Source organism: Bos indicus x Bos taurus, chromosome 9 (genome assembly GCF_003369695.1).
Source record: "Bos indicus x Bos taurus breed Angus x Brahman F1 hybrid chromosome 9, Bos_hybrid_MaternalHap_v2.0, whole genome shotgun sequence".
Classification (NCBI taxonomy): Eukaryota; Metazoa; Chordata; class Mammalia; order Artiodactyla; family Bovidae; genus Bos; species Bos indicus x Bos taurus.
The window spans coordinates 75,380,545-75,390,549 of record NC_040084.1 but is presented as its reverse complement, the minus strand read 5'-3'; the positions used below and the strand labels follow the sequence as shown (position 1 = coordinate 75,390,549).

The following is a 10,005-nucleotide window of genomic DNA, read 5'->3' as shown; positions in this document are numbered from 1 at the left end:
CTCTTTTGCTGTCTCGTACACAGGGTTATTGTTACCATCTTTCTAAATTCCATATATATGCGTTAGTATACTGTATTGATGTTTTTCTTTCTGGCTTACTTCACTCTGTATAATAGGCTCCAGTTTCATCCACCTCATTAGAACTGATTCAAATGTATTCTTTTTAATGGCTGAGTAATACTCCATTGTGTATATGTACCACAGCTTTCTTATCCATTCATCTGCTGATGGACATCTAGGTTGCTTCCATGTCCTGGCTATTATAAACAGTGCTGCGATGAACATTGGGGTACACGTGTCTCTTTCCCTTCTGGTTTCCTCAGTGTGTATGCCCAGCAGTGGGATTGCTGGATCATAAGGCAGTTCTATTTCCAGTTTTTTAAGGAATCTCCACACTGTTCTCCATAGTGGCTGCACTAGTTTGCATTCCCACCAACAGTGTAAGAGGGTTCCCTTTTCTCCACACCCTCTCCAGCATTTATTATTTGTAGACTTTTGGATCGCAGCCATTCTGACTGGCGTGAAATGGTACCTCATAGTGGTTTTGATTTGCATTTCTCTGATAATGAGTGATGTTGAGCATCTTTTCATGTGTTTGTTAGCCATCTGTATGTCTTCTTTGGAGAAATGTCTATTTAGTTCTTTGGCCCATTTTTTGATTGGGTCATTTATTTTTCTGGAGTTGAGCTGTAAGAGTTGCTTGTATATTTTTGAGATTAGTTGTTTGTCAGTTGCTTCATTTGCTATTATTTTCTCCCATTCTGAAGGCTGTCTTTTCACCTTGCTAATAGTTTCCTTTGATGTGCAGAAGCTTTTAAGGTTAATTAGGTCCCATTTGTTTATTTTTGCTTTTATTTCCAATATTCTGGGAGGTGGGTCATAGAGGATCCTGCTGTGATGTATGTCAGAGAGTGTTTTGCCTATGTTCTCCTCTAGGAGTTTTATTGAACATTTTTAAATACCAAATAGGTCATGTAGGAAAACAGAAATCCTATGTTCTGCTAATGGGACCACTGAACACTTACTTATCTATGCCCTAGAACTTCTGCCCTTGATCCATAATCCAGAGAAATTATTACTCAAGATCATAAATTTCTCATACCAAGATGTTTCTTGGCCTTGTTTGTGATAGCAGAAAGTTGGAGGCAACCTACTTGTCTACCTCTAGAGGAATAGACAAATAAAATGTGGTCCATACAGGTCATGGAATACTACACAGCTGTTAGAAGCAATCTAGATGCATGCCCTGCAACATAGGTAGATTTCTAACAAAAAGTACTCAGGAATAAAAATAAGAAACAGAATGAGGTCTACAGCCCAGTGTATTTAGGTAAATAAAAACAATCAAAAGAATAACACTACATATTTTACAAAGATATACACAAATTCAAGGTTATAGATCAAACACCTTAGCATGATTTCCTGTGGGGGGAGGTGAATGGAAGCAGAAAATGGGATTAAAAGAATAAGCAAGTAAAATGTGAAGGGACCCCTACAGCAATAATAGTGCGACTTGAATAGAAGAGTATGAGGAATTCAACCCCTTACACTTGAGAGGGATGTGTGGTAAACTAACTAACGTGCATTAATGCAAAGGGTTATGAAAGGTTCCTTGCTCATTTCTGTCATTGACTTTGTCTGTGATCTGATACATTTTCCTTACAGACGTGATTACAGTAGAGGGCTTAATAAACTGGGCTCAGGCATGACTCAGTCCTTAGTTCAAGTTCTTCCTCCACATAACTATTAACTGCATTCTTTAGGGCAAATTACTTTCTTAGACTTCTAGTCAACTTTTTCATCTATAATCTGGTGCCAATGGTACTATAGAGTTTTCTTAACGTTGCATGAGAGATCAGCTACATAAAGTACTTAGTGTAGCGTCTGGCACGAATAATTGTCCAACAGATGGTAGCAGTAGTTGTTATCCTCATTCTAGAAACTTTGGTAACTTTACTCACTTGATTTGTGTCCTTTAAAAATTCATTTTAATCAATCAGATCAGTTCAGTTCAGTTCAGTCGCTCAGTCATGTCCGACTCTTTGCGACCCCATGAATTGCAGCACGCCAGGCCTCCCTGTCCATCACCAACTCCTGGAGTTCACTCAGACTCACGTCCATCGAGTCAGTGATGCCATCCAGCCATCTCATCCTCTGGCGTCCCCTTCTCCTCCTGCCCCCAATCCCTCCCAGCATCAGAGTCTTTTCCAATGAGTCAACTCTTCGCATGAGGTGACCAAAGTATTGGAGTTTCAGCTTCAGCATCAGTCCCTCCAAAGAAATTCCAGGGCTGATCTCCTTCAGAATGGACTGGTTGGATCTCCTTGCAGTCCAAGGGACTCTCGAGAGTCTTCTCCAACACCGCAGTTCAAAAGCATCAATTCTTCGGCACTCAGCCTTCTTCACAGTCCAACTCTCGCATCCATACATGACCACTGGAAAAACCATAACCTTGACTAGACGGACCTTTGTTGGCAAAGGAATGTCTCTGCTTTTGAATATGCTATCTAGGTTGGTCATAACTTTCCTTCCAAGGAGTAAGCGTCTTAATTTCATGGCTGCAGTCACCATCTGCAGTGATTTTAATCAATAACTGGGATGAAATAGTGATGCCATCCTTATTAAACTGGGAGGCCACAGAAGTCAAGAGGGCAGAGCCAGATGGAAACCCACAAACTGAAATGAACTGATGTTTCCCTGGCTGGTCACTGAGATGGAGTCAGTCCCTTGGCAAAGCATCCAAAGAGCCTGCCTACTGTATTCTCTGAGGCATGTGATGGAGAGGTTAGAATTTGGAAACTGACTAAATGAAAATGTATTCATATGGTACAAGCACATGAAGATTTTGTATAAGGAATATGTACTTGTTTTGTGGGACTTTTTTTTCTTTTTACTGTTGGTAGTTAAAACTCTGAAGCAAAGGAAAATGGGTGGACCAAACTATGGGGAAGAGGAGGAATCGTTGCACACAGTATTAGGAAAGACACAATATACAGGAATTCATCATCACTGGAAAGAAGTTGTTTTTGCCACATGTGGATAGCAAGTAGACATTTAGGACAAATAAAGACTCAGTCCTATATGTTCAATGACTTGGGGATTTGATGGTATAAATGGTGTTAACTTTAACCTAATTGAAACATTTCTCTTGGGAAGCTGTGCTTCTCACAGGAATATATTGTATGATATGAGGTAAGCTACTTCTCTGAAAAAGATCATCTTGGATATGAGAACCAATACAACCTGCTGAAGCCCTATGGAATCATTCATTCTTACTGCAGCAAATGAAGATGATGACTTATATACTTTTAATATGTATGCTCTGGACAGTCCTGTAATGGTACATATGGTTCATGTATCTGTGGGGCTTGATGTGGATTATGCTACCACTGGGAAATCATTTGTGTCTGCTAGTTTTGATAAATCCATATGAACCTTACCTGTGGACAAAAGTCTATCTCACACAGAGAATGCAACATGTTATCTGTGGGACTTCCCTGGTTAAGATGCTGCACTTCCAGTGCAGGAGATGTGGGTTTGATCCCTGGTCAGGGAATTAAGATCCCATATACAGCAAGGTGGGGCCCAAAACAAAACAAAAAACCATGTTATCTGTGTAAAATGCACTTCTGACAGCAAGAACTGTACATCGTGTATGGATATAATGAAATAAACATTCATCTATGAAAAACTAATGCTTCTGAAAAGTTGGGTGTGCTTACACCTTGAGAAAATACAGCTGCAGATTATAACCAGAAATTAACGGAGAAATTTCAACATCATCTTCATATGAAATGTATCCCTTGTCACTGACATCTACCAAAACCTATTTACAGTCAGATTTAGGAACAGCATATCATGAAAGAAGCTTGTCGATGAAAGGAACTGAATCGTATCAAACATAGAAAGCCTGCATCTATGCAGCTTGTGTCAGAGAAAAAAGGACACAGTGGCAGTAGTGAAATAATATTTGGTATTCCAACCAATATTGATGTGTAATTATTTGCTATGTTTTGATTTGTGAACTCTACAAATAAAACTAATGGCTCTAGTAAAAAAAAATGAAATAAACTTAATTGATGTTACCAAGATAATAAATAACAGGGATTAACATAAAATTGAATAGCATGGCAAATCCAGAGTGATGAGAGCTGAATAAAAGCCACATGTAAAAGACCCCAAGGATTTTCAGCCAATATGAATCCACAGAGCAATGATGCTGTTGAACAAGTCAACATGATCTCGGATCACATCGGTAGAACTGGACCAGACGTGGTCCAGAGTCCGGGAGGGTCTCGCTCCGGGTGCATATGTCATATACTCCTGGAGACAGTTCTCAGTTCTGGGGATCAGACTTTGAGAAGAAGGAGAACTAACCAAAGAATATTTGGAAGAGAGTGAGTGGAGAAGGCAGAGGACTAGAAACCACCAGATGCAGAACCACTGAAAACACTGAAGGGACTGTGCTGAGAGAAGGAAGTTCCTGGGTAGGAAACCTAAAGCTGTACTCAAAATTATTTAGATGTTAGGCCTGCCTCCTCAGACCAGCTGCCTGCAATCAGTAAAGGGGTGTTTCATAAGGAAGATCTCAGCAAACATAACCACTACGTTTCTGCTAGCCAGAACTGACTGAAAAGGGGAGGGCAGACTTGCAGGACGTGGAACCCATTTGTGGAGGCACTTACACAGAATCCAACGATTCCTTCCTCTGGGAATGTCATCCAGGAGACTCTCGGACAGATAGAGGATCACACTGAAAAACTCCAAAGCCTTCCATGTCTCTTTTCTGAGACTCAAATACTCATTTTCAAGTACTTATCACCTGCTGGGACCCAGAAACCCTCAAGGGGGAATATGATTCTGAGATTGCCATCTTGATCAGCCTGAGGTTTTGATATAGATTTTTAGGAATACAAGTGTTTCATGAGCCATGAATTCTTGAATAGTTTTCAACTGCTCTCATCTTAAGAATATTTTTTTTAATTTTTATTAAAATATAGTTGATTTACAATTGTTGTGTAAGTTTCAGATGTATAGCAAAGTGATTCAGTCATACATATATATTATGCATATATATAAAAGATATATATGTATATATAAGTATATGTATTCTTCAGAATAACTTTATACTTCCCACTAAATTAAGCCAATCACCTTTCTCTCAAAAATTTCAGCTTTTTCTACTAGTGGTTAGCATTTGTTCTATCAACTTATGGAAGGTGTCAGGTTAAATAACTTAGTGGTTTGCTTTCACTAAGCAATAACTTCTGTGAAGTTATCAGCTACAATGACACTTCAGAACTATTGAAGATCAAGTGATTGTTATTTCTAGTTTCTAAAACTCCTCCGTCTCCATTGCCAACTATGTTTCCACACAGGAAAGGGAGGCAAGATTATTTCAGGAAACCATAACCACTTGCTTTTATGCCTTGATCCGAAATCTTTCTTTGGAGAGTTGTTTGGTAGCTGAGTTGAATAGGCCATGTGTGACAGATATTAGAAGAACTGGCCTCAGGGAGCAAGTGTGCTTTCTACGCTAGTTGATGGTTTGTACAGTAATCTTGGGGGCTGAGAAAATAAGCAATCTGAGAGCAGGAACCTTAGCTTCTACATCTTTGTATCCCTCCCAGCTCACAGCACAGCCCCTGGTGCATAGTAGGCAGACAATATGTTTACTGCCGGAATGAATGAATTAGTGAATACGACTAAATGAATGGATGGATAATGTGGACAGATGGCACCGAGCAAGAATCTGCTTGAGGCTTTAAGTTAGGCATGTTGGAGTTCAGCTCCAGTTGCTGAGCTAAATTTCTGCCCCTCATCTGACCAACTCCCCTTCATGGAGCTTGACAATCGTGGAGCCTGTGGGTAGAATGTATTCTGGGGGAGATGAGAGCTGCCTGATATGAGAGATGATATCAGAGATTAGTTAACCGTATGGGCTTTGTCCCGGGGGAGGTGTGTGAAATGAATCAGATTAAACAAAATTGATAATGTGAATGCTTAATCAAACAGACAAAGGTAGTCTGCGCAGCTAATTAGGGGCAAATAGAGCGTCCCTCTTGTACCTCATTTAACTGACAAATTGTGCAGACAGTTTTAATGGGAGTCTGTTTAGCAAAGAGAAGGCTGTATAGTTGACAGCTTGGCAAAATGTGGTTTCTGTAACACCACATGATGCTTATGGAAATTAGCCTGGTGCAGCTGAGCTCGGAGCAGTCCTGGGATGTGCAAATCACACAAAACGGACCTTGCACACACTGCTTGCCGTGGCATTCTTAAAGACAAAGAACTCATTTTTAGTATTTTCAAAAGTCAAAGGGTTTGGACTCTGAACGTTCAGTGAAATCTTGCCATTGCCCTACCCAATGCAGAAGCTGAAAAGTAATGTGAGAGAAACTTCCTGTTTAGAGAAGTTTCATTCAGACAAATGACAAGCTGTGACCTTTTGCCTGTGGAAGCACTGACTTCAGGTAAGCCAGGCGACTTCAGGAGATCAGAGTGACCCACAGCTAAAGATAACTTCATCTATGGAAGCTCCAACAGGTTAAGATAAATCGTCCCAGAATTTCCCAGCATGTTTACAGGCTCAAATGGCACCTCAACTTCTCACTCCTTCAAACCTCAACAAACCTGGTTCCCTTCTCCTTTTCCAAATTAAGCAACTTCTTCCTCTGATATTTTTACATCTTTGGACTTGTCATGTTGTTGAAGATTGTGGGAGAATTTCTGGGAGCAAGTGTTCTTTTGGGAGAAGCATGCTGGTTTCCCAGGTTTGCGGGGTATCAGCTCTCAGGAGTTCATCCAGAAGGAGATTGTTGTGAACAGAGTCATTTGCTTGCTTCAAGGAGAATGGGGGAAAGAATACAACTAGGGTTGGTGTGGAGACAGAGGGGGCTGGTTCTCAGAGGCTCTATCTGTGGAGCTGGCATGCCAGGGATGAACAGAGTCACCAGGGTTCTTAGCCTATGTGCCAGCCCCAGGATGTCATTGTCTGAGGGCAAGACCTGGAACCAGGCGTTGAATTCACAGTGTGAGGAAGAGCTTCCCTGCCTTGCGTACCCATGCGTGGCTCACAGTGTCCAGCCCACTAAAGGGAATACGGCCATGCATGAGGAGTAATCGTTTAATGAAGTGATTTTTGTGAATCACTCCACCAGTCAGACATGGTCCCTTCCGGAAAATGAACAGTTTTGCATAAAATGGCCCATTAGTGTCAATGGAGAGGGTCTGACCTCCTTCGGCTGCTCTGCAAGCCTAGTCAAGTGGAACAACCAGGGCTGCGCTTGGACTGGAAGACGATGTCTCTACCCCAGGAGACTTTGCTTGACATCACGATGCGTTAAATGGGAAAAACAAGAATAATTCCCCTTTCAGTGGGCAAAGCATAATTTTAGCAAAGTTGGAGACTTTGCTAAAAGTCTTTAACAGTTAAAGACTGTTGAGACTGTTAAAAGTACTTAAACAGTTTAATATACACCTGATTCTTTAAAATTATGGCAGATAACTTATTTATTAAAACAGAATATTTTAAACCAGCAGGATGTCATCATACCAAAGTGACATCACTCACACTTTCAAAACTCTACTGATGCTAACGTGAATCAAATTTGTTTTTCACTTTTTGCTGTGAAGTTTGGCTTTTCTTTCTTTTTTTCCTTGGAATTAAATTCTTTTTTCCCAAGTTTTACAGATTTAATATGTTTTTCTTTTATGTTAGTACCCTGTGAAATATAAGTGCAGAAGAGTGAATATGGTGAGAACCCGTGTCACCACCACATGAGTTAAGATATGGAACATTGACAATGATTAACAATATTTTTTAAAATTTATTTTTTAATTGATGGAAAGTTGCTTTACAGTTTTTTTTTGTTGGTTTATGCCATACAACAATGTGAATCAGTCATAATTATATGTATATATATATATATATACATCCTTTCTCTCCCTCCCCTTCCCCCATCCCACTTCTCTAGGTCATTACACAGTGCCAGGCTGGGCTCTCTTGTGTTATTTAGCAGCTTCCCACTGTCTATTTTACACATGATAGTCTATATGTTGGAGTAGGAAACGGCAATCCACTTCAGTATTCTTGCCTGAAAACTTCCATGGACAGAGGAGCCTGGTGGGCTACCCTCCGTGGGGTCACATGACTGAGAGTTGGACACGACTGAGTGGCTGAGCACAGTGTACATGTGTCAACGCTACTTTCTCCATCCGTCCCACCCTCACCTTTCCTCACTGTGTTCACACGTCCATTCTCTGCTAGGTACATGGGGACCATTTTTCTAGATTCCATATCTATGTATTAATATACAGTACTTGTTTTTCTCTAACTTGCTTCATTCTGCATAAGAGGCTCTAGGTTCATCCACCTCACTACAACTGACTCATATTGGTTCCTTTTTATGGCTGAGCAAAATTCCATTGTATAAATGTGCCACAACTTTGTGCATCCATCTGTCAATGGACATCTAGGTTGCTTCCACGTCCATCCTTTATTGAATGGATTTATATGACCATTATTTATTGGATCCTCCACCTGACTTTTGAGTTTTTTGAACAATGAATCATAAGAAGCAATTGGGGATTCAGCAAAACACATTTGCTGAAAAAATATTTAATGTAATTTGAAGTCACTATGAAAACAACTTCTGGGCTTTTAAAAAAACTGTTCACCATGCTTGTTATTAAGTTGATTATTTCTTTTTAAGAGAAGAAAAATGAGTAATAAAATGTATTTATTAAAGAAAAGTAAAGAGATTCTGCAATAATAATAATAATAGCCTATAAAAGAATCAATCTATGCCTAAGAAATTATCATTGTCTTCTACTTTTGGCAGCTTGACTGTAACCAGAATCTGTTTTATGTATGTGAAAGCTTGAAAAATATTCTCATTTCTGGAAATTTTAACCTTGTGCAGGAAACATCACTCTTGTAAGATGGATTGACATTGTTATAAATAGACATAAATGTAACTAATTCTCCATAGAAAAATTGAAATATTGACAATAGTTTCCAACTTTAAAGAAGTGCAGAGGAAATAAAATGTCACATTTGATTACAACATTTTTATATCATTTATGTAGTTCTGTAGATCAGTTTTGCACTTTGATTTACTCATGAGAACAGCAAAATCTTTCTTTTTCAGATAGTTCTTTGATGGAAGTGATATGTTAGTATGTAATTTAAAAAAAAAAAAAAAGGAAAGAGTTTCATGATTGAAGAAAGACTTAGGAGCCTACATTTATCCAAATTATTGGCCCAGCATTTTGTACATACTGGACTTCAGCTTTGACCCAAACCAACCAGGACCTGTCTTCAGGATCCTAGATCTATGTAGGAAGCAACTTTATTAATGATAGATTTTTCATTCCAGTCCCTCCAGTTACCTGCCTACAGGGCACTTCTTGATTAAATCACCAGCATTCAAAGTGGAAAAGAGTTAATAACGGAGCAAGCGTAGTTTGCATTCAACTAATCGATAACATTGAGGCCTCTCCAAATCCAGTTGGGGCCTAAATGATTAGATTTCACAATTCAGAGAATGACAGCTTTGCCACTAAAGTTGCTTAACCTTAAGAGAGGCACCTGGTCATTGCATGTGATCTCTGAGCCCTGAATAAAAGCCAGAGATTAAGAGAGGAATAGGGAGAGAATTAACTAGTAGAGGGGCTAAGGAAATGAATGATAGCTTGGCCTGCCAGCAATCCAGAGTTAAAAGTGTTTGGGGCAGCATGAGTAAGAATAGGATTGAATTAATAAAGATAGAGAAAGGAAAAAGGCAAGGTAAGATTGAAGGACCATTTGCATTTTTGCCTAAATCAATATTTCTTTCTGGGCGCTGCTACTCATGATAAGAAAAAATAGACGTAGTGACTTGATAAGTCAGGCCAAAATTTTTCCTCTAACTTTCTAACACCATTTTATTCATTTTTACACTTCCTGGAGTGATTCTGGCTATAAAACATGATCTTTATATTATTAAGCATTTGGCAATTGGT

At 39.4% G+C, this 10,005-nt stretch overlaps 1 pseudogene; it reads left to right on the top strand.

Annotated features, from left to right (window-relative positions):
- Positions 1-2,697: 2,697 nt before the first annotated feature.
- LOC113898741 lies at positions 2,698-3,999 on the top strand (annotated as a pseudogene).
- Positions 4,000-10,005: the final 6,006 nt, after the last annotated feature.